Raw genomic sequence first — 25,970 nt, 5'->3', positions numbered from 1 at the left:
CGGGCGGGCGGGGAGGGACGTCCCGCCCTCGGGGAAGCCCGGAGAGGGGGCGGCGCGCGGAGGAGGACCGGCGGGAGGGCGTGTGGGCCCAGAGGAAAAGACCCGAAGACCGGGAAGATGGAGGAGGTCGCGGCGGCCGAGGGGGCGGGGGCCCCTCGTCTGCCTCCCGCGGGGTCACCTTGGCCAGGCCCCCAGCGGCCCGGGGCTGCGGGGAGGGCGGCGGCAGTGCCTCTCCGCGGGCCCTGATTTCTCCGCCCAGCCCAGTTCCAGGAACGCGCGGGCAGCGCCCGCCGGGCAGCGGCTCGAGCTCCGGATTTGGGGCGGCGCAAGCGAGGGTTCGAGGCTGGTCTCAGCCCCTCCTTCCCGTCCGACGTCGGGCTGCTGGTCCTCGCCTTGTCCTCGGCCTCAGTTTCCCTCTCGGTGGAATAGGGAGGAGTCCCCACCGCGGTCTTGGTGCCAGCAGTTGGGGACAACCTACATCGTCAGCGCGAGCGCCTGCGAGGGTCGTTGATCGCGCCTGGACCCTCAGCGCCCAGCGCGATGCGGGCGATTAGGAAGTGCAAGGAGTGAGAAATCAGCTGCAGCAGGCTAAGCTGATTTCCAACCTCCTGAGATTGAATCCCAGACTCGAATTCTTTAAGTGTGTTTTGTTTGGGTCAACCCGGAGACCCCGCCCAATTATCTTCTTGCTGTCTGGTGGCAAATCTTGGTTCAAAAACAAACCCTCCTGGTGTTGGCCTGCGCTGCCAGTTGGCCTTGAGGAGTCCGGGAGAGGAAAACCATGCACTCTAAGCGAGGCGTCTTGATTCTGGGTGTAATTTTGCCTTCATTCTTGCGCTTGGTGCCCGGCCTGAACCTGAGAGGAGCAGATCTTCATCACTCAGCGACCTCAGTGCCTGGCCCCATGCTCCCGCACATAGATATGTTTCTCGGATGGACACAGAGCAGTTGCTCATTCCATCTTAAGTGGTCAGGTAGGTATAGTAGTGCTCACGACTGTTGGGTGAATGGGCACATAATTGGTGCTGTGAGCTGTTATGTGGGCAGGTAGTAAATGCTCATTACATTTCCAGCAAACGGATACATAATAGGTTGCATAAATGGACAAGTAATAGGTACTCATGACTGTTGCATGAACAGACAAGAGGCTATTGGGTGATACATGAAAGGCCAGTAGGCCCGCACCATTTGGAGGTGACCTCCCCTGTCCCCACCCCACCCCAGTTTCCCTGTGTGAATAATGTGGAGTGAGGCCGGGTTAAACATTAGCCGGCAGATGGTCCCGAGGGAAGGCCAGCTTCGGGACCTAGCACCTCCTAGGAGGGGGCTGTTAAGGGCCGACGCTCTGGGTTCTGGGTCCGCTGACCAGCCAGGGCGTGGGGAGGGGCAGGGGCCGAGGGCCGCAGAGCGCCCCCTTCCGGCCTCCCGGATTTGGCCCTCGGGGGCCCTGCAGCCTGGGGCCTCACTTCGTTCCAATTGGCCCTGCAGGCTCCAGCTGCGAGGGAATGCAGGTGGATGGTAATAAAAGGTACACAAGGGGCTAGTTTTAAATCTTAAAACTGCTTATGGAATGCTTACAGGATGCCAGCGACAGTGGGGACAGATAGTGAACAATCCCAGCCATCCTTGCCCTTCGAGGTCTCACAGTTCAGCTGCAACTGATTCAAGTGAAATCCACAGGTCTCCACACTATGAGGGGACCTGACCACAAGAAACCTTAACCCGTGAGGACTTTCTCATTTGTTTTTCTGCTCCCCTGTGTTTTCATGGACAAGCACGTTGCTCCCAGTGAGAACTCTGACTTAGGATTCCCACATTTGGATGGTAAATAATAGTATCTCCTTTCTGAGGTTGTTATGGAAATTAAATGAGGTATATTCTCAATACACATTAGCAATCACTACTAGGAATCAAGAGGCTTCCCAGATGGCATTAGTGGTAAAGGACTTGCCTACCAATGCAGGAGACATAAGAGACACAGGTTTGATCCCTGGGTCAGGAAGATCCGTGGGAGGAGAGGGTGAGGGAACAGCAACCCACTCCAGTATTCATGCCTGGAGAATCCCATGGACAGAGCCCTGGCAGGCTACAATCTATAGGGTCACAGAAGTCAGACACGACCGAAGCAACTTGGCACATATGTACACCCACAGCAGGTAGCATTAAGCCTGACCCGCTGCTTTTCAATTCCAGGACCCAGTTGGTGTCCCCTTAGCTGCAAACAAACCCTTAAATTTGGCACCTGCAAACCCAACAAGAATGAGGAACTCTATATATAATTTTGGTGGAGTCGACCCAACCAGAAACCCTCAATTCTCAGCCAGACCAGTTCTTTCTCTGAATGAGATGCTTTACTTTCATTATATTCACAATAACCCTGAGGGTGGGTCCTATGATTATTCCCATTTTGCAGAGAAAGAAACTGAGGCAGAGATTAAGTGACATGGCCAAGGTCTTAGAAGATAGAAAGAGGCATAGACCAAGTTGTGGTCTCAATCAATCTGAGTCCAAAGCATTTGTTATAATTGCTGCCTCCCTGGGGCATCAGCTAAGTGGTGGGATGGAGTGTGGGACATTTCAGAGGGCCAGTCTCAGAGAGGGTTTTTCATGGTATGCTTTTCTAGGAGGCAGCATTTGTTATGGTAGTCAGGCCAAGTGTGGCTTCTTCCTTCTAAGTGCAAGATGGGTGAACAGGGATGTCTTCTTTCCCTAGTAAGACACTAGATTTCCTCCTTCCAGGAGCCCTTACTCTGAGTACCCATCCTTTGCCACCTGCTCCCCTCCCATGTGTTATGTACTGTCTCTTCTGTTAGAGCATAAATTCCCCAGGAAGTAGAAGAGGGGACAGTATCTGCTTTGTCACCCCCCCCTACAGGGTCCTGCCCAGGGCCTGGCATCATCATAAATATTGCTGTTAGAGACTGAAGGTTTGTGTCCTCCTCTGTATTCATATACTGAAGCCCTACCCCCAACCCTGAGGTGATAATATTTGCACATGGGGCCCTTAGAAGGTAATTAGGTTTAAATAAGTTCATGCAGTCCCCATGATGTGATCGGTGCCCTTATAAGAAGAGGAAGAAAGTTGGAGCTCTCTCTTTCCCTCCCTTTCTTCCTCTCATGTGAGGACACAGCAAGAAGGTGGCTGTCTACAAGCAAGGATACGAGCCCTCACCAGGAACTGAGTCTGTGAGCACTTTGATCATGGACTTCCAGCCTTCAGAAGTGTGAGAAATAATGGTTGGTTAAGCCACCCAGCCTGTGTATTTTGTTATAACCACTGGAACTAAGATAATCGCTGAATATATTTGGGGGCTGAATATTGTCCCTTATCCTTCATCAATGAACATTTTTTTCCCCCATGCTGCGTGGCTTGCAAGATCTTAATTCCCCAACCAGGAATCAAACCGAAGCCGCCCCACCCCGACCCCCGCCCCGGCAGTGAAATCACCAGGCCCTAACCACTGGACCACCAGGGAATTCCCAATAAACATTTATTGAACATCTCCTAGGTTCCCGTTCATTCAACAGATGCCTATTAAACTGTTATCACATGTTCATTCAACAACATTTATTGAGGGTATGCTGCGTGCTGGGCTAGCAAATCATCCAGGTTTCCAAGGGGATCGCTCAGTCTAGGGTGGGCTCCTTACCCAGTACCCAGAGGGGACGTGGCTCACTCATTCACACACATGTACCTGCCCACTTAGTACATGGCTCTTTGGTTAACACATGATGAGTTTCAGTCCAGCAGAAACTCAGCTGTATAAATATGGTTCTTCTCTTTCCAGAGCCTTTAATCTATTCAAGGGACTGGAATTGAATAATACAAGACAACATGTGAGCCTGAATGTTTCAGATGTAGGAGAGGTAATAGGAACCAGGATAGATGAATGGTACCTATCAAACCCCAAACTCTAGCCCTAAACCTCAGCCAAGTCATCAACTCTCTCCTAATTTCCCTCTCTGGGAAACCATGATCCTCATGCCTGCTATGGGGCTATATGAGGCTCTACTAAGAGGGAACACAAAGGGCTGGAAGGGAGAAACAGCGCAGCAAATAGTAGCTGCGCTATTATTATTAATGAAGCCTGCAACCCACTGTGAGTGGGGCCCAGGCACAAGGATGGAGCTGTGGCAAGAAGTGAGATCAGGGTGACTTATTAACCTTCAGCAGTCAGCCTGGAGAGCTCTCTCCCCGTTGGTGCTGGCTTGCCATGGCTGCAAGGCTGGGGCTAACTATGGGTGGGGTGTTTATTCTGGGAATCAGCCCTGACTGTTCCTCACTTTCAGCTCCAGAGAGAAAGAAGGGCTTTGAGTCAGAACTGAGGGCCCTGCTGGGCCCAGCATGTATGACCCAGCCCACCTGCCAGCAGGGCCCCTGACTGAGAACACCCGGGAGGCACAGCCCCCAGGACCAGCAGGGTCTTTTGGGTTTGACACACACTATCCCACTGGAGACACACCTGACCCCTAGAGGGCCTGAAGCACTCAGCTTTTGGAGTTTTGGAGGCTGAGCTCTAGACGTCAGCCTGGAGTGAGGTTCCTGGGCAGGGAGAGACAGACACTGGAGGTGGGGGTGTCCATGCTGGCTTTTCCGCCTCTATAAGTGCCCCCAGCTCCTTCATCAGGGCTCTATGGACATTCACCTGTTCAGTCGCACAAACCTGACACATCAGGGCTCATCCACCACCAAGGGTGATTTGGGGCTTCCCTGGTAGCTTAGTTGGTAAAGAATCTGCCTGCGCTGCAGGAGACTCCAGGTTCAATACCTGGGTCGGGAAGATCCCCTGGAGAAGGAAATGGCAACCCGCTCCAGTATGCTTGCCTGGAAAATCCTAGGGACAGAAGAATCTTGCAGGTTACAGTCCATGGGGTCGCAAGAGTCAGACACGACTTGGCGACTAAACCACCACCATACTGCACTGAATGTTCTGCCTTCACCATCTTGGGATTATTAATAATTTTGAACAGACCCAGTGCATTTTCATTTTTGCACTGGATCGGGTCCATTGTGCAGCCTGTCCTGCCCCCCTGCTTTGTTTTTTCCCCCAGTCTTCCCCAAGTGAAGGAGGTTTTCAGATCCACTCCTCAGCCACGCCCAGCCAGCCTGGAGTGCCTTAAGTAATAAGCCCATTTCTTGAAAGGGGCGGGGGTGAGCACCTGCCACTTCAGCCGAACGGTACCAACCTTTCCGGAAAAAAGCCTAAGGAGTGCGGCTGTGTGGTGGTGGGTAAATCACTCAACTTTCTGATCTTCTGATTATTGAGACAGTGTTTTATTTAGCTGAGTTGGACTACTGGGAGGATTAAAGAGGTAGTTCATATAACACGCAGTGCTTGGTGGAGTAAGCGTTCAACCCATTAGAACTATTATCAATACCGTTTCTAAAAAGGAGGATTCTTACAGGCGCTAACTTGGAGAGAGGGAGGGAGGGAGGGTAGGGTCAGCCCCATCCCTACGGACCTGCCCCGGGAAGGAGGAGCCGCCCCTCCCCCGACCCCGCCCCGCTGTCTTCCGAGGGAGGAGACCCCACCGTGGTAGGGACGAGGGGGCGGAGGAGCGGGAGCGACACATTTTTGAGTCGTGACCAAGTGGAAACTCCCTCCCAGAGGCGGAAGCCGGGGGCGCCCCAATGGGGCCGGAGCCTCCGCCGAGGCGGGATCCGCGGCCTGGGGGCGGGGCGGGGCGCCGCGGGGTGGGGATGGGGGACCCGGGACCCGCCCCTCGCCTCATGAATATAAACGAGCCGGCGGAGGAGAGCGGAAGTGCGAGGCAGCCCTGTCCCTGCTGGCCCCGCCTTCGCCGCGGGCCCGCGGCCGGAGGGGCGTGGTCTTGCCGCAGACGCCCCGCCCCTCCCGCCCTGCACGCGGGGCCTGCTTCCGGCCGGCGCGCCCCGGACGTGACCTCGCGGGGGCGCGCGCCGGAGCCGCCCTGGGGGAGGTACCCGCGCCCCTAGCGCAGGTAGGGTCACCTTTTGTCTCCGGCGCCGGCCCCCGGGGCCTGGGTTTCCACCACCCCCCGGCCCGAGGCCCCAGTGCTCGCTGCTCCTCTAGCTCAGACCCGGCCTGGCGGCCCCCAGGGCGCGATCTGGTCCCTGAGTCAGGCTCGCAGTCGCGCCCGCAACCCGGGAGGCGCGACAGGAACCCATTCACTCCAGCGCGGGCTCCCCGGGTACAGAAGGCTGCAAAAGCCCTGCACCTCACGGGGCTTGTGCTCCAGAGCGAGAGAGGCCGGCGGGTGCATCAGTAGAACGTCCAGTATGTCGGATGAGTGTCAGGGTGAGAACAAAGCACGGGATGGGCACCACCCAGGCCGCTGGGGGGGCCCTGGAGAAGGTGACTTTTGAGCGAAGACCCGGAGGAAGCGAGGAAACAGGCCGGTGCCTGGGGGTGTCGGGGGCAGCCGGCCATTGAGGCTGGTGTGGCTGGAATGGAGACAGGCAGAAGGAAAGGATGGAATCATGATAATAATGGCTCAGTGTTGAGCAGGTGTCCTGCAAAGTGTTAGGTGCTCTATGTATATTATTTTTTTTAAGCCTCAGGACAGCCCGGCCCTGGGCGCTAGCATTATCTGAGAGGAAATCAGTCTCAGGCAGGCTAAATAACTTGCCCAAGGTCACACAGCATTGGAGCCCAAGGAGACTGGTGTCATTGCCCGATACACCCAGGAGACCCAGAATAGGGTGACCTTGACCCAGTCAGGTTCTTATGCTGTACCTCAATTTCCTCCCAAAGTGCTGGAGGGAGAGGGTGTGACTGACTCCCCAAAGGGAAGGACGGGCAGGCAGGGCCCTTTAGCTAACAATCTTCCCCAAAGCCAGTCTGCTGTAATTCATACCCAGCCCTGAAATCCAGCCTGAAATCTACACAGAAGGAGGATGTAGCAGGAGTCTTCGAGGATGTCCGCCTACCCAGGAAAGGCTTTTATTGCCTGGGAGGCATTTGTCATCCCTCCAGGCTCTGGAGCAGGTACAAGTGGGCTTGGGAAGGGAGGACAGAAGGCCCAGAGGCTGGAAGAGGCTGCTTGGAGGCAGGGGGAGGCAGGGGAGAGCCCTGTGAGCCTCAGTGCTCCAGAGCAGTAACAAAGGCGGAGTCAACCAGACAGGCAGGCTCTGTGTGCGTGCAACCAGCAAGTGCAGAACAAGCAGAATCCCCCAAACATCCCTGCGAGCCTGGAGAGGTTAACACACACACACACACACACACACACACACAACGAAACCCACCCGTGTCTGCACCTGCAGCACATTCTTTGGCCACTGCTCAGACCATAGGGCGGAGAAGGCAATGGCATCCCACTCCAGTACTCTTGCTTGGAAAATCCCATGGACGGAGGAGCCTAGAAGGCTGCAGTCCATGGGGTCGCTGAAGGTCGGACACGTCTGAGCGACTTAGCTTTCACTTTTCACTTCCATGCATTGGAGAAGGAAATGGCAACCCACTCCAGTGTTCTTGCCTGGAGAATCCCAGGGATGGCGGAGCCTGGTGGGCTGCCGTCTGTGGGGTCACACAAAGTCGGACACGACTGAAGAGACTTAGCAGCAGCAGCAGCAGCAGACCAGAGGGAAAGGGCCTCAGTACTTCCTATCTGGGCTTGGCTAGCCACGCTGACCGCTCTCTGCTGTGGGAAGGGGCAATCTCCTGTGAAGATTTGCTTATGCCTCTGATCCTGAGTTTCTAACAGGGCAAGGGGGGTGAGTCTTCAGCTTTGCCCCTCCTCTAGCCTGGCACAGACTCCAGCCTCGGCCTCTGGGCCATGGTGTGAAATGTGGCACTGGGAGGATTCGGCATGTGCCCCATTCCTGTGTGTTGGAGCACAGTCCTGGTGGTGCAGGAGCACAGTCCTGGTGGTGCAGGACCACAGTGGAACTTACCATCAGGCCCGTTTGGTAGATGCTCAGAGAGGTTAAGTGGTTGGCCTGAGCGTGCACAGCTGTCAAGGAGCAGAGGGGACTTCCTTAGTGGTCTAGTGGCCAAGACTCCTGGCTCCCAGTCCAGGGCCCCAGGTTTGATCCTGGTCAGGGAACTAGATGCCACATGCTGCAACTAAGAGTTCAAATACCACAACCAAAGATCTCGCATGCTGCAACGAAGATTGAAGGTCCCGTGTACCCCAACTAAGACCCAATGTAGCCAAATAATTTTGTTTTTTTAAAGGACCAGAGGTGGGATCCTAGTCCAAATCATTTGACTCCAGAGCCCTGCCCCTCAGGGAGCTGATTCACCCTGTAGAGGAGATATATTTCGTGTTTGGCCTGGAGACACCCTCCCACCCCCGCCGCCTGCCCCCCCCCACACACACATATACTCTGTGGAGTTGTAGGGATGGCAGAGGGGACAATGACCAAAGGGGATGGAGACACTTGCTGCTCTTCTTTCTTCTCAGCCACACAGTCAGATAGGTCAGTCCCTTCTCAGGGTGGGAGTGCTGCAGGTGGGGCCAGAGGCACCCTGGGGGCACCCGCCAGGCAGAGGGCTTCCCCAGGAGAATGACTCATCCTACCTGGGCTCCTGGAACCTTCCGTACACCCTGGCCTTGAACTGAGGGGGCAGCTGGAGCTCTGGCCGCTGACCAGGTAGGCTGAGAGTGTGGGAATGTCCAGGTGGAGGGGGAGAGGTCTGAGGTGTCACATTTGAGTCCTGCAAGTCACAGGGATGAACCTGGAGAGAATGCCCGAACGAGCTGAGAGCTGGTCCCCTCAGATCAGTCTCTGTGTTGTCTGTCGCCTACTGAGCTGGAGAGCTTCTGAGCCTTACAGCCCCAGTGGTTCTCAAACTGAGAGACTTACTGAGGGCGGGGCCCAGGGATACACATTTCTAACAAGCTCCCAAGCGGTTAAGATGCATGTGGTCCTCTGAAACCTGGAAAACCACTGTCCTGGACCTCCCAGCCAGGCAGCCATGAGAAACCCCTTCTGGAGCCTTCTAGCAGATCCAGAGCCTGCTGTGTGTGTTAATGTTTTCCACGACTGGATTTAAGTGCATTCCACTCTCCGTTGGGGGTGCTGTCATCAGCTGAGCTTCTTCCCTGTTTAAAATAAATGATGGCGTCTCAAGTGATAGCTCTGCTTTGATCCATCCCCGGCCGTTTCCCCCAAAGAGCAGGCTACCCCATCACCCGATTACCGCTGAGCCGCTTACCGCCGGGCTGTCCTGAGCCTTCCCCCTGGGCAGACCTCCTCCCAGCTGTCCTTCCCTAAGCCCTCCGGGGTCTGCACTGCCTGCCTGCCTGTGGGCCCCTAAAACTGGGTATTCCCTAGGATTCCCTCCTTGGTCCTTTTCTGTCTGATGCCTTTCCTCAGGTAAAGAGGCAAAAGTGAGGGGGAGGGATTTCCCTGGCTGTTCAGTGGCTAAGACTCTGTGCTCCCAGTTAAAGGGGTCTGGGTTCAGTCCCTGGTTGGGGAACTAGGTCCCATGTGCTGTGACTAAAGGATCCTATATGCCCTAAGGAAGATTTCTCTTGCTGCAACTAAGACCCAGCGCAGCCAAATAAATAAATGGATTTTTCTTAAAGTGAGAGAGGAACCCCATCTCTATTCAGGAGAGTCCCCCCAATACTACCCAGCTTCTGAGGTATATCAGCCCGACGTTTTCAGGGGCGAGCTTGATATCTCCCCTCGGCTAACCCCATGGAGCTCTTCGATACAGGCTCTGACTTGAGGGGAGTCTGGCCACACCTGTCACTCTGAGGGGGGTCCACCCACCGTGGATTCCTCGATCCTCCTTCCAAGCTGTACCCCTGACAGGAAAGAGTGCCCATCCCAGTAGCCAGGCTTCCTGCTGGAAACTTCTGACTTATTTCTGCTTTCCCTGTTAAAAGTCATAGTGCCCTCTCACCTTCCAGACCCCTGAGTGCACACACACCTCCACCCACCACACGGGTGTCTGTCCTGGTGTCCCAGGCTAGGGGTCTCTTTGTATTAATACCTTTTCTTTTATTCCCGCCCCCCACCCCCCATCACACATCTCTTAAGTCCCTTCATCTGGCCACTGCAGTTAGGGGCCTTTGAACTCCCCAGTGGCCCCCTCACTTTCTGAGAGCTTGACTCAGCCCAGGGGTGTCAGCTGAACTGGACTACTTGGAGGCTGCCTGGCTTTTCCCCATCTGTGTCAGGGGCCACGTGGCACTGAGTCAGTGCCCCTGCCTGGAGTCCGGGTCTTCGTTCAGATCCTGGCTTTGCCCTTCCTGGCCTTTAGCCTGGACAGATTTCTTGAGCCCCCCAAATCCCCATTTCCTTGTCTATAATGGCAAAGCAGGTATTAATAACAACAGTCTTATCTCACAAAGCACTTGTGAGGGTTGATGATATGTGACCTGGTGTCTAGAATTCCTTGGCACATTTAATTTAATTTAAACACTGCTTGGTGCATTTAATCCTCAAAACCATGCTGTCAGAGACTTCGTTGCTAGTCCAGTGGTTAACAGTCTGCCTGCCAATGCAGGAGACTCAGGTTTAATCCTTGGTCTGGGAAGATCCCACGTGCTGCAGGGCAACTAAGCCCATGCGCCACAACTGCTGAGCCCGAGTGCACCTGGAACCTGTGCTCCGCAATGAGAGAAGCCGCCGCAGTGAGACACCCACACGCGGCAGCTGGAGAGTAGCCAAGCCTGTGCTGCAGCAAAGCCCCATGCAACCAAAAATAAAAAAATAAATCTTAAAAAAAAATGCTGTCAGGTAGAAAGTCACTGTCAGGCCCAATTTGTAGATGGCGAGGGAGGCTCAAAGAAGCCAGGAAGTTGGGCACGCAGCTGTAAAGCAGCAGAGGTGGGCTTCAGTGGAAACCAGTTCACCCCAGAGCCTTAGCTTCTAACCGCCAATCCTGACTCTGGGTTCTCTTTCTTCACCTCCTGTTCATTCATTCACCCATTCGGCAGTTATTTATGGTGTGCGTACTATCCAGGGCCGTGGCGTGAAGGAACAGGTGAAACCCCACTCTGTGCAGAGAGGAAGGCCTCAGTTCCTGCAGGAACTCCTGGAGGCAATTGCCCAGGCTCCTCTTGCACACTCGCTTCCTTGGAGGCACAGACCAGGATGCCTGTCTCTCCTCTCCACTGCTCCTCATACCTGAAGGTCTGCAGGCGCTGGACTGGATTAGGGTTTGACCCTTGTGAAGGAGGAGGAGGATCACAGCAGGACCTGTTGTAGGGCTTGGAAACACTGGAATCCTCAGGGAGTGGGACAGTGCAGTCACGAATGGGGATGCAGCTCAGTACCCCATTGGGGTACCACTTCACCCAGCAGATGGCGGTCACAAAAAAGGAGGGGCAACAGCAAGTGGTGAGGAAGAGAGGGAGGAATTGGAATGTTCTCCCACTGCTAGTGGGCACGTTGGGCGTATCAGGTGGTGCGGCCACTGGCAGTTCCTCAGGATAGAGTCACATTTGACCTGGCGACTTCACTCCCAGGTGTGCCCCCAAGAGAAAACACATGTCCACGAAAAACCTGTACACAGATGTTCACAGCAGCGTTATTCACAACAGTCAAAAGGTAGAAACAGCCCGAAGGTCCATCAGTGGATGAATGGAGAAACCAACTGGAATATTACTCAGCCAGGAAAAAGACTGAAGTACTGACACAGGCTACCATGTGGATGAATGATATCACTTCTTTCAGCAAAAGAAGCCAGACACAAAAGACCACATACTGTATGATTCCTTTGCTCTGAAATGTTCAGAATAGGCCAATCCATAGAGAGTTAATAGGTGAGTGGTTGCCAGAGGCTTGGGGCAGGGGCTAGGGTGGCATGGGTAAGTGGTAAGCAGGGCAGGGTTTCTTTGAGGGTGATGAAAATATTCTAAAATGGATTGTGGTGAGGGTTGTACCACATTGAAATACTGAAGAATCACTGAATTGTATACATTAAAATGGTAAGTTATATACTATGTGACTTATATTGCAATAAAGCTTTTATTAAAAAAAAAAAAAATACTAGCCAGGAGCCTTCGCTGGGGGGACAGTGGTTAACACTGCGTTTCCAGTGCCGGGGACTCAAGTTTGCTCCCTGGTTGGGAAACTAAGATCCCACATGCCACACAACATGGTCAAAAAGAAATCAGAATAATTAGCCAGACTTCCCTGCATCAATGCTGACAGAAGGCATGAACACAAGAACTCAAAAACTTTCTGAGGAATCGAGAGACATTCTTTGGGGTTGCTTTGCTGTAGTTCTCGGGACACAGAGAAGTGACTGTAGATAAGGTTTCCGTTCATCCTTCAGACCTCAGCTTACACGTGACTCCCAAGAGAGACCCGCCCTTTGTTACTTGTCCTCTGTCTCAGCCTCTTCTTTCTTTCTTTAAGAGTTCTTCCTGCACTTGGAATTGTTGTCTGTGGAGCTGATTCTGACTCTTGCTGGGTCTGGTTCCGGCCAGTCAGGGGCTTGCTTCTTGCTTGCCCCATAGTAGGTGCTCAGTAAATTCCTGCAGCGTGAATGAACAGCAAGTACTGATAACAGCCGGGGCGCCGGGCTGGGGTCCACACTCCCTGCAGGGGAGAGAGCCAGCAGGGCGGGTCGGGGTGCCTCCCAGCCCCAGTGGCTTGCTTTTTCTCTGTTCCAGTTCCAGGAGAATGTCTCTGGAAAGGAAGCCCAAAGCCCGGTTTGGCTGGGAAGAGGCGGGCAGGGAGGGGAGCAGGGGCCGGGCGGGCCTGGGGAGGAAGTCTGCAGCCCTAGGCTGCCGAGGGCGCGGCGTCTGTGTTCGCACCTTTGGAATGTGGCTGATTCACTCTGGGGGGAGGCAGGCAGCCACTGCTGCCGCCGGCTGCCGCCACCGACTCGGATCCGACATCTGGAGGCTGGATTCCAGGAGGAGAGATGGAGTCTTGCAGGCAGATGTCAGCTTTGAAGGTCAAAGTGAGCAAGGGAGCCAAGGAGGAAGAGGCTGCCAGGGTCCCACGCTTCCCCACCCAGGATTCTGGGAGAGAGGTGAGGCCCCGTCCCCAGCCTTGTCCCAGCCCTTCAGCCACCAGAGCCCCTAAGGGAGCAGGACAGCCTGGGGCCCTCCTTCAAAGACCAGTTGCTTAAGAGCTGATGTAACTGCAAAGGCTGAGGGCCTAGCTCGTCCCTGCTGTCAGTGGCCTTGGGACACGGGCTTGCATCTCCCGGCCCAGTGTCTGGTGTGGCTTCACTCAGGCCGTCGCTCCCCAAGGCCTGCGAACTCCCAGCTTGCCTCTCCCTGGGGCTCCAGCGAGACCCTCGGCTTGCCCCTCGTTGGCTCAGCTGGGCCCAGCTCATGTTGGACACTTGGATGGGACAAGTCCGGGTCAGGAGCTCACTCCAGTGCATGGCTGACACCCCGAGAGCCACACAAAGAAGGTGGGATTTGGGGGTGGTCCCCCAAAGGAGCCAGTGCCAGAGGATGGGCAGAAGCCACTCTGTGAGCTGCCTCCACAGGACTGGCATCTGGCACTTCTGCCAGGCAGTGCACTCGGCCTTATGACCCTCACCTACTGGGGTGTCCCACTGGCTAGATTCCCTAAGCTCTCAAAAGCTCATTTTCTTCATCTATGAAATCTCATGGGATTCTTTTTGGGATTGACTGAGACCATGCCTGCAGATCCTCTGGCACCTGTCTGGCCCGGAGAAGACACAGAGCTAAGTGACCTTGGTGCCTTTCTCTGTCCTGAATCTAGGTGCTCTGTGATCTGCCCTGTGGGCTGAAAGAATGGTGTGTGCATGTGTGTGTGTATGTGGGAGTGAGCATGCAGGCTCCTTTCTCTTCTCCAAGGAATTTTGTACTGTCTGGCTTCTCCCTGGGTTAGGGACTACAGCGGGCAGAGGGTGGAGGCAGGAGGGACAGGAAAGGGCTGGGGGGAAAAGTGGGTGGGCATCACCTGCAGGCCTGCAGGTTCAGGCCTGCCCCTGGGAGTCTCTTCCCTGTGCCCTCAGCTCCACCAGGGCTGGAGGAGGGGCCCAGGATCACTCCTGGGAATGACGGTCTGTCCCTCCCTGTGCAGCATAAGCCTGCCTGGTCATTTGACCGGGGTGGGGTGTGTGTGTGTGTGTGTGTGTGTGTGTGTGTGTGTGTGTGTGTGTGTGTGAAGGGAGGGACCCAGGCTCACCCGTCTCCTATCCTGTCTCTCCTGGAACCCGGGGACCTGGGGGAGGGGGTGGCTCAGAAGGGGAACCCAGGCCCGCGGCTCCTCAGGAGAGGAAACCCGGTGCCCAGAGTGGTCGGAACCTCTTGGAGGCTTCAAGAGAAACCTGGAGGTTCTGGGAGGGTGGAGGGCCGGCCTCCTGTAAGCTTTTTGCAGCTATTTGTGAAGTGCAGCCCCTCCCAGAATCTGCTGGGGCACAGGACGTGCTCCACGGAGCGTGCCCCCACCCCACCCCACCCTGGGTTCAGCACCCTCCACTCCTGCCAGCCCTGCCTCCCAGCATCCCTCTGGGACGCAACACATCTGGGCGTCTGCTCATCCCCACCAAACCACCCACATCCTCCGACTTAAGGACTTGAGTCCAAATGCTACCTCTTCAGATCCCTGCCAGCCTCCCGCACTCACGGTTATTCTCCTCTGGACATGGTGGGCTTGGCACTCCTGTGTGGAGCTTATCACCACATCAGCCCCCTCGGCGATGGGGGGCTCCTGCATCCATCCCTTGTCCACATCCTACGTGCCCTGAGCCTGACTCTAGGACAGGTGTCCCAGACTGCTGGGACCACGCTGCCTGGCTCTCTTCTCTAAGATTTTTCAACATGTTCATCTGTCTCTTTCATTAGACGACAGACTCTCTGAAGTTGAAGGACATAGTAACGAAAGCTACGTTTTCTGAGCTCTTACTAAGTGCTTTTTAAAAACTGAGGTATAATTCACATACCTTAAAAGTCACCCCTTTAAGATGGACAATCCAGGACTTCCCTGGTGGCACAGTGGATAAAGAATCCACCTGCTAATGCAGGGGACACAGATTCGATCCCTGGTCCAGGAAGATTCCACATGCCATGGAGCAACTGGGCCGCAACTACTGAAGCCCTCGTTCCCTAAGAGCCAGCAAGTTGCAGCTACTGAACCTGTGTGTACCTAGAGCCTGTGCTCCGCAATAAGAGAAGCCACTGTGATGAGAAGCCCGCACGCTGCAATTAGAGAGTAGCCCACCCCCTGCAACTACAGAAAAGCCTGCACAGCAACAAAACCCAGCACAGCTGAAATAAATAAATAAAGCAGTTTGTACACATAAAAAATAAAATTTACAATCCAGTGGATTTTAATGTATTCACAGAGTTGTGCATCCGTCTCCAGCATCTAATTCCAGAACATTTTTATCATCCCCCCAAAGGAAGCCCAGCAGATTCATCAACTGTAAGATGTGTACCATTCGTGTGGGGATTGATCATGGGGGAGGCTTTGCACATGTTGGGGCAGGGAGTAAGTGGAAAGTCTCTGAATCTTTGCTCAATACTGCTGTGAACTTAAAACTAGTTTTTTGGTTTTTTTTTTTTTTTTTTTGATTTTGGGAATTTTCTGGTGGTCCGGTGATTGGGGCTCTGTGCTTTCACTGCACAGAGCCTGGGGTCGGTCTCTGGTTTGGGAACTAAAATCCTGCTAGCTGCATGGCACAACCCGCCCCTACATTGATTTAAAACAAAACAGAACCCTGAATGCATTAGCAGTCACTCCCCATTCCTCTCCTTCCCCACCCCCAACCACTGGCAATCATTAGTCTGCTTTCTGACTCTACAGATTTGCCTGTTTTGGACATTTCATATAAGCAGAGTCCTATAATATGTGGTCCTTTGTATCTAGCTTCTTTCACTGAGCACCGTGTTTTCAAGGTTCATCCACCTCATTCCTTTTTTATGGGTGAATAATATTCCACTGTCTGAATGGATCAGCATCGGTTTATCCATCTGTCCATCAGAGGACATTCAGGTTGTTTCCACTTTTCGTGAATAATGCTGCTAGGAACATGCATGTACACATTTTTGTAAAGATGAGGTTTTTCCAGTCTAAGTGTTTTTTTGACAAACACCTCATTTAATCCTCAAAGCAGCCCTGTTTCAGTGCTGACACGATCCCCCTCCGGCAGGTGAGGAAGCTGAGGCTCAGAGAGGTGAGCCAAGGTCACGTCACGGCTGGAAGCCATGGAGCCAGGACCCTCCTGCCTCCTGGTCAACAGACCCCGGTGTTTCTGCCTGTATTTAGCAGAGCTTTGCCCACTGTTACTGCACAGTAGATGTTGCTGACTCTTCAAACAAGGACCATGCACACCTGAAGTCCCAGAAGTCCTCTGTGATCTGTCAAGGTGAGTGGGTCACCTGCTCAGTGGTGACCCAGCGGCTCCAAGGGATGTGCGTTAGGGGTTACAAGAGGTCCCTGTGGCCATAGCATCATCATCCATGGATCCAGGCTGGACCAGACCCGGCCCTGCTCCCTCCAGATGCCATTTGCACCACCTCGGGGAGTACAAGCCCCAAACATTGCTGCCCTTTTCATTCACCTGCAGCCTCTTTCCTGGGGTTCCCGGGCTGCCTTACATCTCTTGCTTTCTTGGATTTGGCATGCAGCCCTGGGTCACCTTCTGGTGGGCTTTGTTCCTTTCTCCTTCCCAGGAGTGTGGCGTGGTGGGTAACTGCTGTCAGATATCCCAGGTTTGAGTCAGCTTTGCCACTCCGGCTGTGTGGCTTCGGGCACGTTCCTGAGCTTCTCTGAGCTTCCATCTGCTCATCTGTGATGGGGGTCACAATAATAGACCCGCCGAAAGTCTGTGGGACTGACTAAGGGCAGGGAGATGAGCAGCTCGCGTTGTCCCCAGCACCTCGCACAGGCCTGGGAAGAACTCGAGGTCGGTCCTCAGGGCAGAGGCAGGCTGGCAGTGGGCCGGGGAGGGGGCAGGGAGCTTCATGTATCTCCCATGACTCAGTCCTGTTCGAGGAGTGGGGAGTCAAGGCCAGGCCTCTGAGGTCGGGCGCCTGGGGACCTCCTGTCCTCCTCCTCCCTACTCTGCCCTCGGCCTGCTCCCCACCCAGCGCTTCCGGCAGTGCCGGGCAGGGCCTCACGCATTCTCCGCTGGCCGCCTGGGCACGCCCTCCAGCTTTCCCCAGATCCGCAGCCCGGATCTGCAGCCCCGTGGCCCAAGGGCTCGGACGCTGGCCCACCGTGGACCACCTTGAGTGGGTGCCACAGCCCACAGCCTAAGGCAGAGGGGCGGTGATGAAGAGAGGGGATGGGGGCGGAGGGAGGGTCTTTTCTGGCCGCTGGAGCGGAGCTGCAGCTCCTGCCAGGGAAACCCTCTCTCCTCTCTGCTGCCAAGCCTTTCCCAGCCCTGCCCCTCTCCCCTCTGCTTCTCAAATTTCAGCTTCTGCATTACTGGCATCACAGCCTGCCGCTGTGGTCACTGCACCAGACAGACGTTAACCCCCAGTGTGCTGGTGGGAGCAGTGCGGCTGCACGTGGGCGCGTGGTCCGGAGAGGCCGAGGGAGGAGACCGCCACCGGGAAACCTTCCTTCACTCCAGCCAGCTTCCCCTCCAGGGAGCTTGCTCGCCCTCTTTCTCCCTGTCCGCCCAGACTTGAAGCCAAAGCCCTCCCTGACCCTTTGAGTTGCTCCTTCCCTTGGCTGTCTGGCCCTGACTCTCATCCACAGCACGTGGGTTCTTTATCACCGTGAACCTGGCCTTGTTTCAGCAGATGGGGTTCTCGCCCTACACATCCTTCAGCTGCCCTCTTGCACCTGGCCTTACCTGGGCAGGGCTGGACCCCTGGGACCAGGTGAGTGAGTTCTCAGCCTGATGGCTATTCTGGGGATGATCACAGCCAGGTGGCTGAGAGGAGCCTGAAGGGAGCCAGGCACTGGTACAGACTGGCCAGGTGACCCTGGCAAGTCCCCGGGGAATAACAGGATTGGGGGTCCATAGTGAGGATGAAATGGGGGATGCAGGTAAAGCCGCCAGAGCAGCAGGTGTCAGGCACACGTGCGGCCCAGACTTCTCGTGCCCATATACACAGGGGCCTCCTGGCAGGCTGAGCCCCCCTCCCCAGGGAGAGCTCCTCCTGTTTCCCATCAGCTTCCCCTCGAAGCCCACCCAGGTCTGCTTTCTCATCAGAGCAGACATCCGTCCCTCCCCTGGCCCGTCCCGTCCCATCCTCAGATGGGGCTGGACGTCCTGCCCTCTCTCCCCATCCCTGTCTCCTTCAGAGGAAAGCCTGCAGCCCAGAGGGAGACTGGACAGCCTCTTGAGCTCAGCAGCACCCCTCTAGCCCTCCTCCCTGATTCTCCTGCTTCCTGCTTTCCATTTGAACCCCAAATGCTCCCTCCCGGTTTCCTGTGGCGCCTCTGCTGACCCTTTGTCCCCTCCGGCCACAGTTCCCTTGGTGCCTCGACCGACTTAGCCTCCTTTATATTGACCGGAGGCCCAGAGGCCCCGTCCTCCCCTCCGCCTGCACCCCTGGTCCCCTTTACTGCTGTGCTGAGACCCAGGCTCCTGGTGGGATTTTTGTAACTGCCCTGACGGCTTACAACCAACTGAGGAAGTGGTCAGCCAACCATTGCTGTCTAAAATGGAAAGTCCAGCCAGGATGGCCATTCACTGAGTTTTTATAATGGGGATGCACCCAATCGAAGCAGACAACCTGGCTCCTCCTAGTCGACATGTTGCAAAGCAGCAGAGGAACATTTCCCAGGGTTGGGGAGTGGGGGAGCCTGGACAGGGCGAGCTGCTGGAGGAAGAGAAGAGAAGCCAGGAGGCTCCCCACCATGGGCTGCAGTGTCGGGCCTGGAAACACGGAGTGCGAGGGTGGGACCAGAGAGAGGGGACAGGGGACATGTCACAGGTGGGCTCCAGCCCCCTTGTCAAGGGCTCACTTGTGAGCAAAGTGAATCAGATCAGCCTGTTAGAAGGAAGCGGGCATCTGGAGATCGGGGTCTGGTGGCCGGGGGTTTGAGGCCCTGGGGGTGTGGGAAGCTGGGTGGTCAGAGCTTCCACCCTGGTATGTGTAGTTGGGTTTCCCAGATGTACTCAGGGTGAGCCTGGACAAAAAACATTGTGTGTGCTGGTCGCCCCCTAGTGGTTGGGGGACCCCCGTCTTGTTGGCCCAGGACTCTCCCTGTGGTTAGGGTAGGAAAGGGCATTGGCCGGTATTGCGGTTTGCTCCAAACCCCAACAGAGGCGTCTGACCCCCATTCTGCCTTCCTGGGAGCATTTAGGATCATCTCCCAGGCAAGGGCTTTATGCTTCTATGGGGTCTAATCCGTGCTCCCATAGCTGGTATCTACACCCCTCAACCCCAAGAAGGCCGGGATTCCCCGTGTGCACGTGAGCATGCTGGGGCCTGAAACATCAGCCGGAGCCCGAAAGGCCATCTTGTCCATCCACCTGCTGCTTCTCTCACGTTTGTGTAGAGGATAAAGCTTCAGATTAGGGTTGGGGCCCCCGTTTCTGCTTCAGGCTCCATCTCCAATTCTCTGTACTTCCTGAGGGAAGTTCCTTAACTTTCTCTGTACCTCCTTCATGGTCTCCCCTCTGTGGCAGCAGAATTCTTCTATGACCCCCCCAATGACTTTTGTTCTCGTGAACTCCCTACATGGGGTGTGGGTGGAACCTGTGACCCTGGCATCACTCCCGTAATTAGGTTATAAGTTGCCTAAGAGATAGGTTATCCAAGTGGGCCTGACCTAATCACTCAAAGCCATTTAAAAAAAAAAGATTTTCTCCAGCTGCTTGTGGAGGAGGAGATTAGAGAGATTCAAAGCCAGAGAGGGAATTGATGTGTGGGACCCTCTCTGTTCCTCAGATGGAGGGACCACAGGATAAGGGCTTGAGGATGGTGTACAGGAGCCGACAGCCCACGACGACGGGACCTCAGTCCTACAGCCGCAGGAACTGAATCCTGCTGACAACCAGTGAGTTTGGAAAACCATCCAAGGCCCTGATGAGATTGCAGCCCTGCCAATGCCTCAGTTTCACTCGGCAGGACTTTGAGCTGAGAGCCCAGCCATGCCACGTCTGGCAATGATAAATGGTACTGTTCGTGTCCGACTCTGCAACCCTGTAGACAGCAGCCCACCAGGCTCCTCCGTCCCTGGGATTCTCCAGGCGAGAACACTGGAGTGGGTTGCCATTTCCTTCTCCAGTGCATGAAAGCGAAAAGTGAAAGTGAAGTTGCTCAGTCATGTCAGACTCTTCGTGGCCCCATGGACTGCAGCCTACCAGGCTCCTCCATCCATGGGATTTTCCAGGCAAGAGTACTGGAGTGGGGTACCATCGCCTTCTCCATTTCAAGCCAATACATTGATGGAAATCTTATGTGGCAACAGGGAATAAGTCCATCATCGTTCCAAAGAGGAGAACAGTATTCTAGATGCAAATGTAGGATAAAAGTTTAAAACTGAGAAAAACCCGTCCCCTGCTCCTCGGGCGCTCTGTAAAGTGGAAACCTGCCACAGCCTCTGTGCTGATGGTCCCCCCTCCTGCCCTCCTGGCTGCAGTTTAAATCCATGGTCTTAGGGCTCACGTCTCTCGCCTGAGCTTACAACCAGCCTCAGAGGAGGGCAAGTGTGTTCTGGAAAGGGTAGCACTGATGGCACCTTGAGGGCAGTCACATCCCACTGTGGCTGAAGAAAGATGCTCTGGAACCCTTTGCTTTAGGAGATCCCTGAGGTTTCTGGGGCTCCTGGGACTTCTGGAAATCTTCAGGGTCAACAAAGCTATTTTTTTAAAGAAATACAGCTGTTTAATTTAATAGCTTTATTATATATAATTCACCCATCTAAAGTGTAAAATTAAGTGGGTTTTTTTGAATACAACCAGTTTTGTAACCATCACCACAATCGATTGAGAAGATTTTATCACTCCCCCCAAAGAAACTCTGTACCCTAGCACCCACCCTCCATTTCCCCCTGACTCCCCCTCATTCCCTTCAGTTCAGTTCAGTTCAGTTCAGTCGCTCAGTCGTGTCTGACTCTTTTCGACCCCATGGACTGCAGCACGCCAGGCCTCCCTGTCCATCACCAACTCCCAGAGTTTACTCAAATTCATGTTTGAGTCGGCGATGACATCCAACCATCTCATCCTCTGTCATACCCTTCTCCTCCTGCCTTCAATCTTTCCCAGCATCAGGGTCTTTTCAAATGAGTCAGTTCTTCACATCAGGTGGCCAAAGTTTTGGAGTTTCAGCTTCAACATCAGTCTTTCCTATGGATATTCAGGACTGATTTCCTTTAGGATGGACTGGTTGGATCTCCTTGCAGTCCAAGGGACTCTCAAGAGTCTTCCCCAACACCACAGTTCAAAAGCATCAATTCTTTGGCACTCAGCTTTCTTTATAGTCCAACTCTCACATCCATACATGACCACTGGAAAAACCATAGCCTTGACTATATAGACCTTTGTTGGCAAAGTAATGTCTCTGCCTCATTCCCTGGCAACCACTAATCCACTTTCTACCTCTGTGGATTTGCCTATTCCAGACACTTCATAGAAATGAAATCCTACGATATGCAGCCTTTTATGTCTGGCTTCTCTCACTGGTCGTCACGTTGTCAAAGTTCATCCACCTTGTGCCATGTATCAGTACTTCATCCCTTTACATGCTGAGCAACTCTTCACTGGGTGAATAGACCATGGCTTCTGTATCCAGTCATCAAAAGAGCCTGTTGCTCATCACTCTTCCTACCTGGAATCTGGGAGTGGGGCTGGGGGATAGGCAGCAAAGGGGAATGGGGGGAAGTGGGCTGATTGGGCTTGGGTTTGACAACATAGAGGAAGGAGGGCAGGGGTTCTGCGGTGTCCTAGCCACACTGTGGCCCCTGGTTCTTTCCCCTAGGCTGAGTCAGTCCGGTCCCCTCTCCTGTTCTCCAAAGCATTGTCTGCCCCAGGGTCTCCAGCCCCAGAGTCCTGCTGCAGGTGGGCCGGCTGTCTGTCAGCTCTGTAATCTGCATTTCTGATCTTCTGCATTTCTAACACCAATTGTCCACTGGCAGTTATTTGATGACAGTCTTCACAGAGACTTCCCTTTTAAAGGGCAAACTGTCTGCAGGCCAGTTTTCACATCAGATCCTACCTGTGAGTGTCTTTACTATAAAGCGGGTGAGCACCATGATCAACAGAAAAGAAACTTGCAACATGCTTGCTTCCTTTCACTGTGACAAGTTTTTTTTTTTTTTTTGGCTGTGCCACAAAGCATATGGGGTCTTAGTTCCCCAATCAGGGATTGAGTCCGTACCCCCTGCATTGAAAGTGCAGAGTTTTAACCACTGAACTGCCAGGGAAGTCTCATTACCATGACAAGTTTGAGCAGGGGAAGGGGAAAGCTGGGCCCCTCCTCTGTCCCTCCCCTGTTCTCCCTGGCCAGCTACCTCTGGCCACTGTCACCCATGGCAACCCAGTGATACCAGGAAATACCGCTTATTAATGCTATGACAAGCCAGGTGTGCCAGTGACTTCTTGTGACAGTCAGCCTGCAAGCTAGGTACTATAGGGCTTCTGTTTTACAGACCAGGAAGCTGATTCAGGTTAAGGAACTTGACTGCGGTCACCCTGATAACACCAGGAGCTGGGGTTGGGGCAGAACCTCCTGGATTCTGAGTCACACTGCATGGCCTCAAGTGCTTTCTGGAAACCCTGTGGTCCAAAGAGTGAGGAGTGTGTGTAGACAGAGATGAGGTCTGAAGACTATGGCCCCGGGATATCTCAGATGCTAAGCAGAAAAGAGCTTCAAGAAGGTCATTTAGGGACTTCCCTGGTGGTTCAATAGTTAGGATTCCTTGCTTCCATTGCAGGGGGCCCGGGTTCAATCCCTGAACAGGAACTGAAAAAAAAAAAAAAAGTCAGATACAGTGAAGACAGGAAACAGAGCTCCTTGGAGTCACCAGTGAGAGCAGTTTTCATGGAGTCCTGGCTTCGGATGGAGTGAGCAGGATGAGAAAGTGGGCATAGACAGCCACTTTAGGGAGCTTTGCAGTCAAGAGTGTAGCTGGAAGGGGATGTATGATTGTCTCATTTTTTTTTTTCCTTTTTGGCCAAGTTATGGGGCTGATGGGATCTTAGTTCCCTGATCAGGGATTGAACCCAGCCCCATGGCAGTGAAAGCATGGAGTCTTAACCACTGGACCACCAGGGACTCCACCGTTTTTAAATGGGAATAAAAATGGTTTGTTCTCCACATGGGAATGAGCCAGTAGCAGGCAGGAGGGAAGGATGCAGGAGTGGGGGACAGTTGCTGGAGAGAATACACGTTGGAGGGGTTCTCCAGGCACCAACAGAACATGGACCCACATCTAGGTGCTGGCTGGTTAGCAGATTTCAGGTACCAGGGGGGAGGCAGAGAAGCCTTGGGAAGGGAGGGAGGAGGGACCAGGGCCATACGAGGGGATGGCCAGCTATGCAAAGGAGCCACTTGAGCATCTTGGTCCAGCATTTAAAAGTAAGATGGTGAGATTTCCTTTTCCCAGCGCTGTTCAGATCCAGGGGTGGGGGCAGGGGCAGGACAGGTGGAGTCCAGGGCTGGAGTCCAGGTGGAGTCCAGGTGGAGTCCAGGGCTGGACTCAGAAGCGAGCATGCATGCAAGATGATTAGATTGCTGGGCTGTGAAACCTAAACTGGAGAAGGAGCAAAGGGAGAAGACAAGGGGCTTGCGGTAGCCCCCTCCCCTCACCTATGGAGTCAAGCAAACTATAGCCCACTAGTCAAATCCAGACCACTGACCTTTTTAATTTTTTTTGGTTAACTTTTTAAAAAACTGTGGTAAAATGCATATAACATAAAATTTACCATTTTTAAATTTTTGTGTGTTCACCTGAATGGTAACTTTGCTGTTTTAAAGTGCACGATTCAGTCCCATTAATTACATTTATGATATTGCGCAAACACCACCACTATTTCCAAAAGTTTCCATCACCCGAAACAGAAACTCCATACCCATTATTAAGCAATAACTCCTCATCTCCCCTCCCCCTCCCCCGCCCTTGGTAACCTCTAATCTACTTTCTGTCTCAATGTGTTTGCATATTGTAGATCATTCATAGAAGTGGAGTCATACGATGTGTGACTTTTTGTATCTGACTTAGCATCGTGTTTTCAAGGTTCAGCCAGGCTGTAGCATATATCAGAACTTCATTCCTTTTTAAGGCTGAATAATATGCAGTTGTTTGAATAGATCAGTTTGTTTATCCATTGATCCATTGATGGTTTTCACCTTTTGGCTGTTGTGAATAATGCTTCTGTGAATACTGGTATATGATCATGTGTTTGAGTCCCTGGTTTCATTTTTTGGGGGATGTGTAACTAGGAGTGAAATTGATGGAGCATACTGTAACCTCTGCCAGGTTTTGTATGAACTGAGATTGTACAGTAGACGGAAAAATGACCTCCCCAAGATGTTCATGTCCTAATCTGTGGAACCTGTGAATAAGTTACCTTCTATGGCAAAAGGGACTTTGAAGATATAGTTAAGTTAAGGATCTTGAGATGGGGAAATTATTCCTGATTATCTGCTTGGGCCCAAGGTCATCAATAAGGGAGTGGTGGTGGTGGGGGGGGGGCAGTCAGAGTTGCATAAGGAGATGTGATGACTGAAGAAGTTGGAGTGATGCATTCTGAAGATAGAAGGGGCTGGGAGCCAAGAAGGGGTGGGCAACCGCGAGAAGCTGGAAAAGTAAGGAAATGGATTCCCCTTCCTACCCTAGAGCCTTCAGAAGGAATGCAGCCCTGCTGACACCTTGGTTTTAGCCAAATACAACCCATTTGGATGTCTGACCTCCAGAAAGTGTATGTATATGTGTGTATATATATATATATATATATATTTTTTTTTTTTTTAATTGGCTGCACCATGTAGCTTGTGGGATCTCAGTTCCCCTGACCACGAACCCGGGATTGAACTTGGGCCATGGCCATGAATGTGCAGATTCTAACCACTGGACCAGCAGGTAATTCCCTTGTGCTGTTTTAAGTCACTAAGTTTGTGGTAATTTGTTATAGTAGCAATAGGAAGCTTATACAAATATTAAAAAAAAATTTTTTTTGTTGAAGTGTAGTTGATTTACAGCGTTGTATTAATTTTTGCTGTACAGCGAAGTGATTGAGTTTTTAATATATATATATATTTATATTCTTTTCCATTATGGTTTATCGCAGGATATTGAATACTGTGCTATACACTAGAACCTTGTTGTTTATCCGTCCTATATATAATAGTTTTCATCTGTTAATCCCGAACTCCCACTCCATTCCTCCTCCCTGTTTGGCAACCGTGAGTCTGTTCTGTCTGTCTGTGTTTCTGTTTCTTAGATATGGTCATTTGTGTCATATTTTAGATTCCACGTGCAAATAACTTTTACATTCCCTTTAAAGAAAGTTTGCTGATGCCTAATTTAGAGTAAGAAGGGGAGGGGGAAGGTCCAAGGATCAAAGTGATTTTGCGGAACAGCCTCTGAGAACTCCAGAGGGCACAGTGGCCCGAATTTAGGAGTCGGGAAGGAAGTAAGAAAGGGTCAGAGGTAGGGGGGTCTACAGAGCCTCCTGGGAATGAAAAATAGCCTGGAGGAACTTCTTTGGTGGCCCAGTGGTAAAGAATTCGCCTTTCAATGCAAGGGACACAGGTTTGACCCTTGGTTAGGCAACTAAGCCGAGGTACCACGACTAGAGAAGCCCACTGGCTGCGACAAAGACCCAACACACCCAAAAAGAAAAAAACCAGCCCGGAGTTTGGGGACTTCTCATGCTACTGTCATGAAGGAGGTGACGGGAGAAGAGTTGGGTGGGTGGTGAGGGCAGTGGTATTTCAGGTGTTGGTCCAGCTGAGCCAGGGGTGTGGGTTTGTGCCAGGGGGTGTGGTTTTGTGCATTGGAGACAAGACAGGGCCCTAGAAGAGAAGGTGCCTTTGGCAGAAATGGGGAGGCCAGTTGGAGTGACAGTGTGCCCAGGGAACCAGGCTCCGGCTGGGTCAAGGGATTTCTGAAGAAGACAGAGCAAGGGGTGGACGCACTTCCCCCAGCTCTCCTTCATTCATTCACCAGGCATTGTGGACGCTGCGCA

At 53.2% G+C, this 25,970-nt stretch overlaps 1 long non-coding RNA gene across 5 annotated transcripts; it reads left to right on the top strand.

The window, feature by feature from the left end:
• Positions 1-14: 14 nt before the first annotated feature.
• Positions 15-24,166, top strand: LOC104970145 (uncharacterized). 5 transcript variants are annotated; one of them, XR_009492819.1, is made up of 5 exons: positions 15-974; positions 1,581-15,298; positions 16,026-16,241; positions 17,295-17,706; positions 19,729-24,166. It is a non-coding gene; the product is annotated as an uncharacterized lncRNA (long non-coding RNA). The 5 variants fall into 5 exon arrangements; XR_001495051.3 differs by having other exon boundaries at positions 15-12,923; positions 15,219-15,298; XR_009492820.1 differs by having other exon boundaries at positions 15-12,923; positions 14,719-15,298.
• The last annotated feature ends 1,804 nt before the right edge of the window (positions 24,167-25,970 follow it).

Source organism: Bos taurus, chromosome 25, assembly GCF_002263795.3.
Source record: "Bos taurus isolate L1 Dominette 01449 registration number 42190680 breed Hereford chromosome 25, ARS-UCD2.0, whole genome shotgun sequence".
NCBI classification, from domain to species: Eukaryota; Metazoa; Chordata; class Mammalia; order Artiodactyla; family Bovidae; genus Bos; species Bos taurus.
Note: the sequence above shows the minus strand (reverse complement) of the source record. Positions and strands in the feature narration are given on the sequence as shown.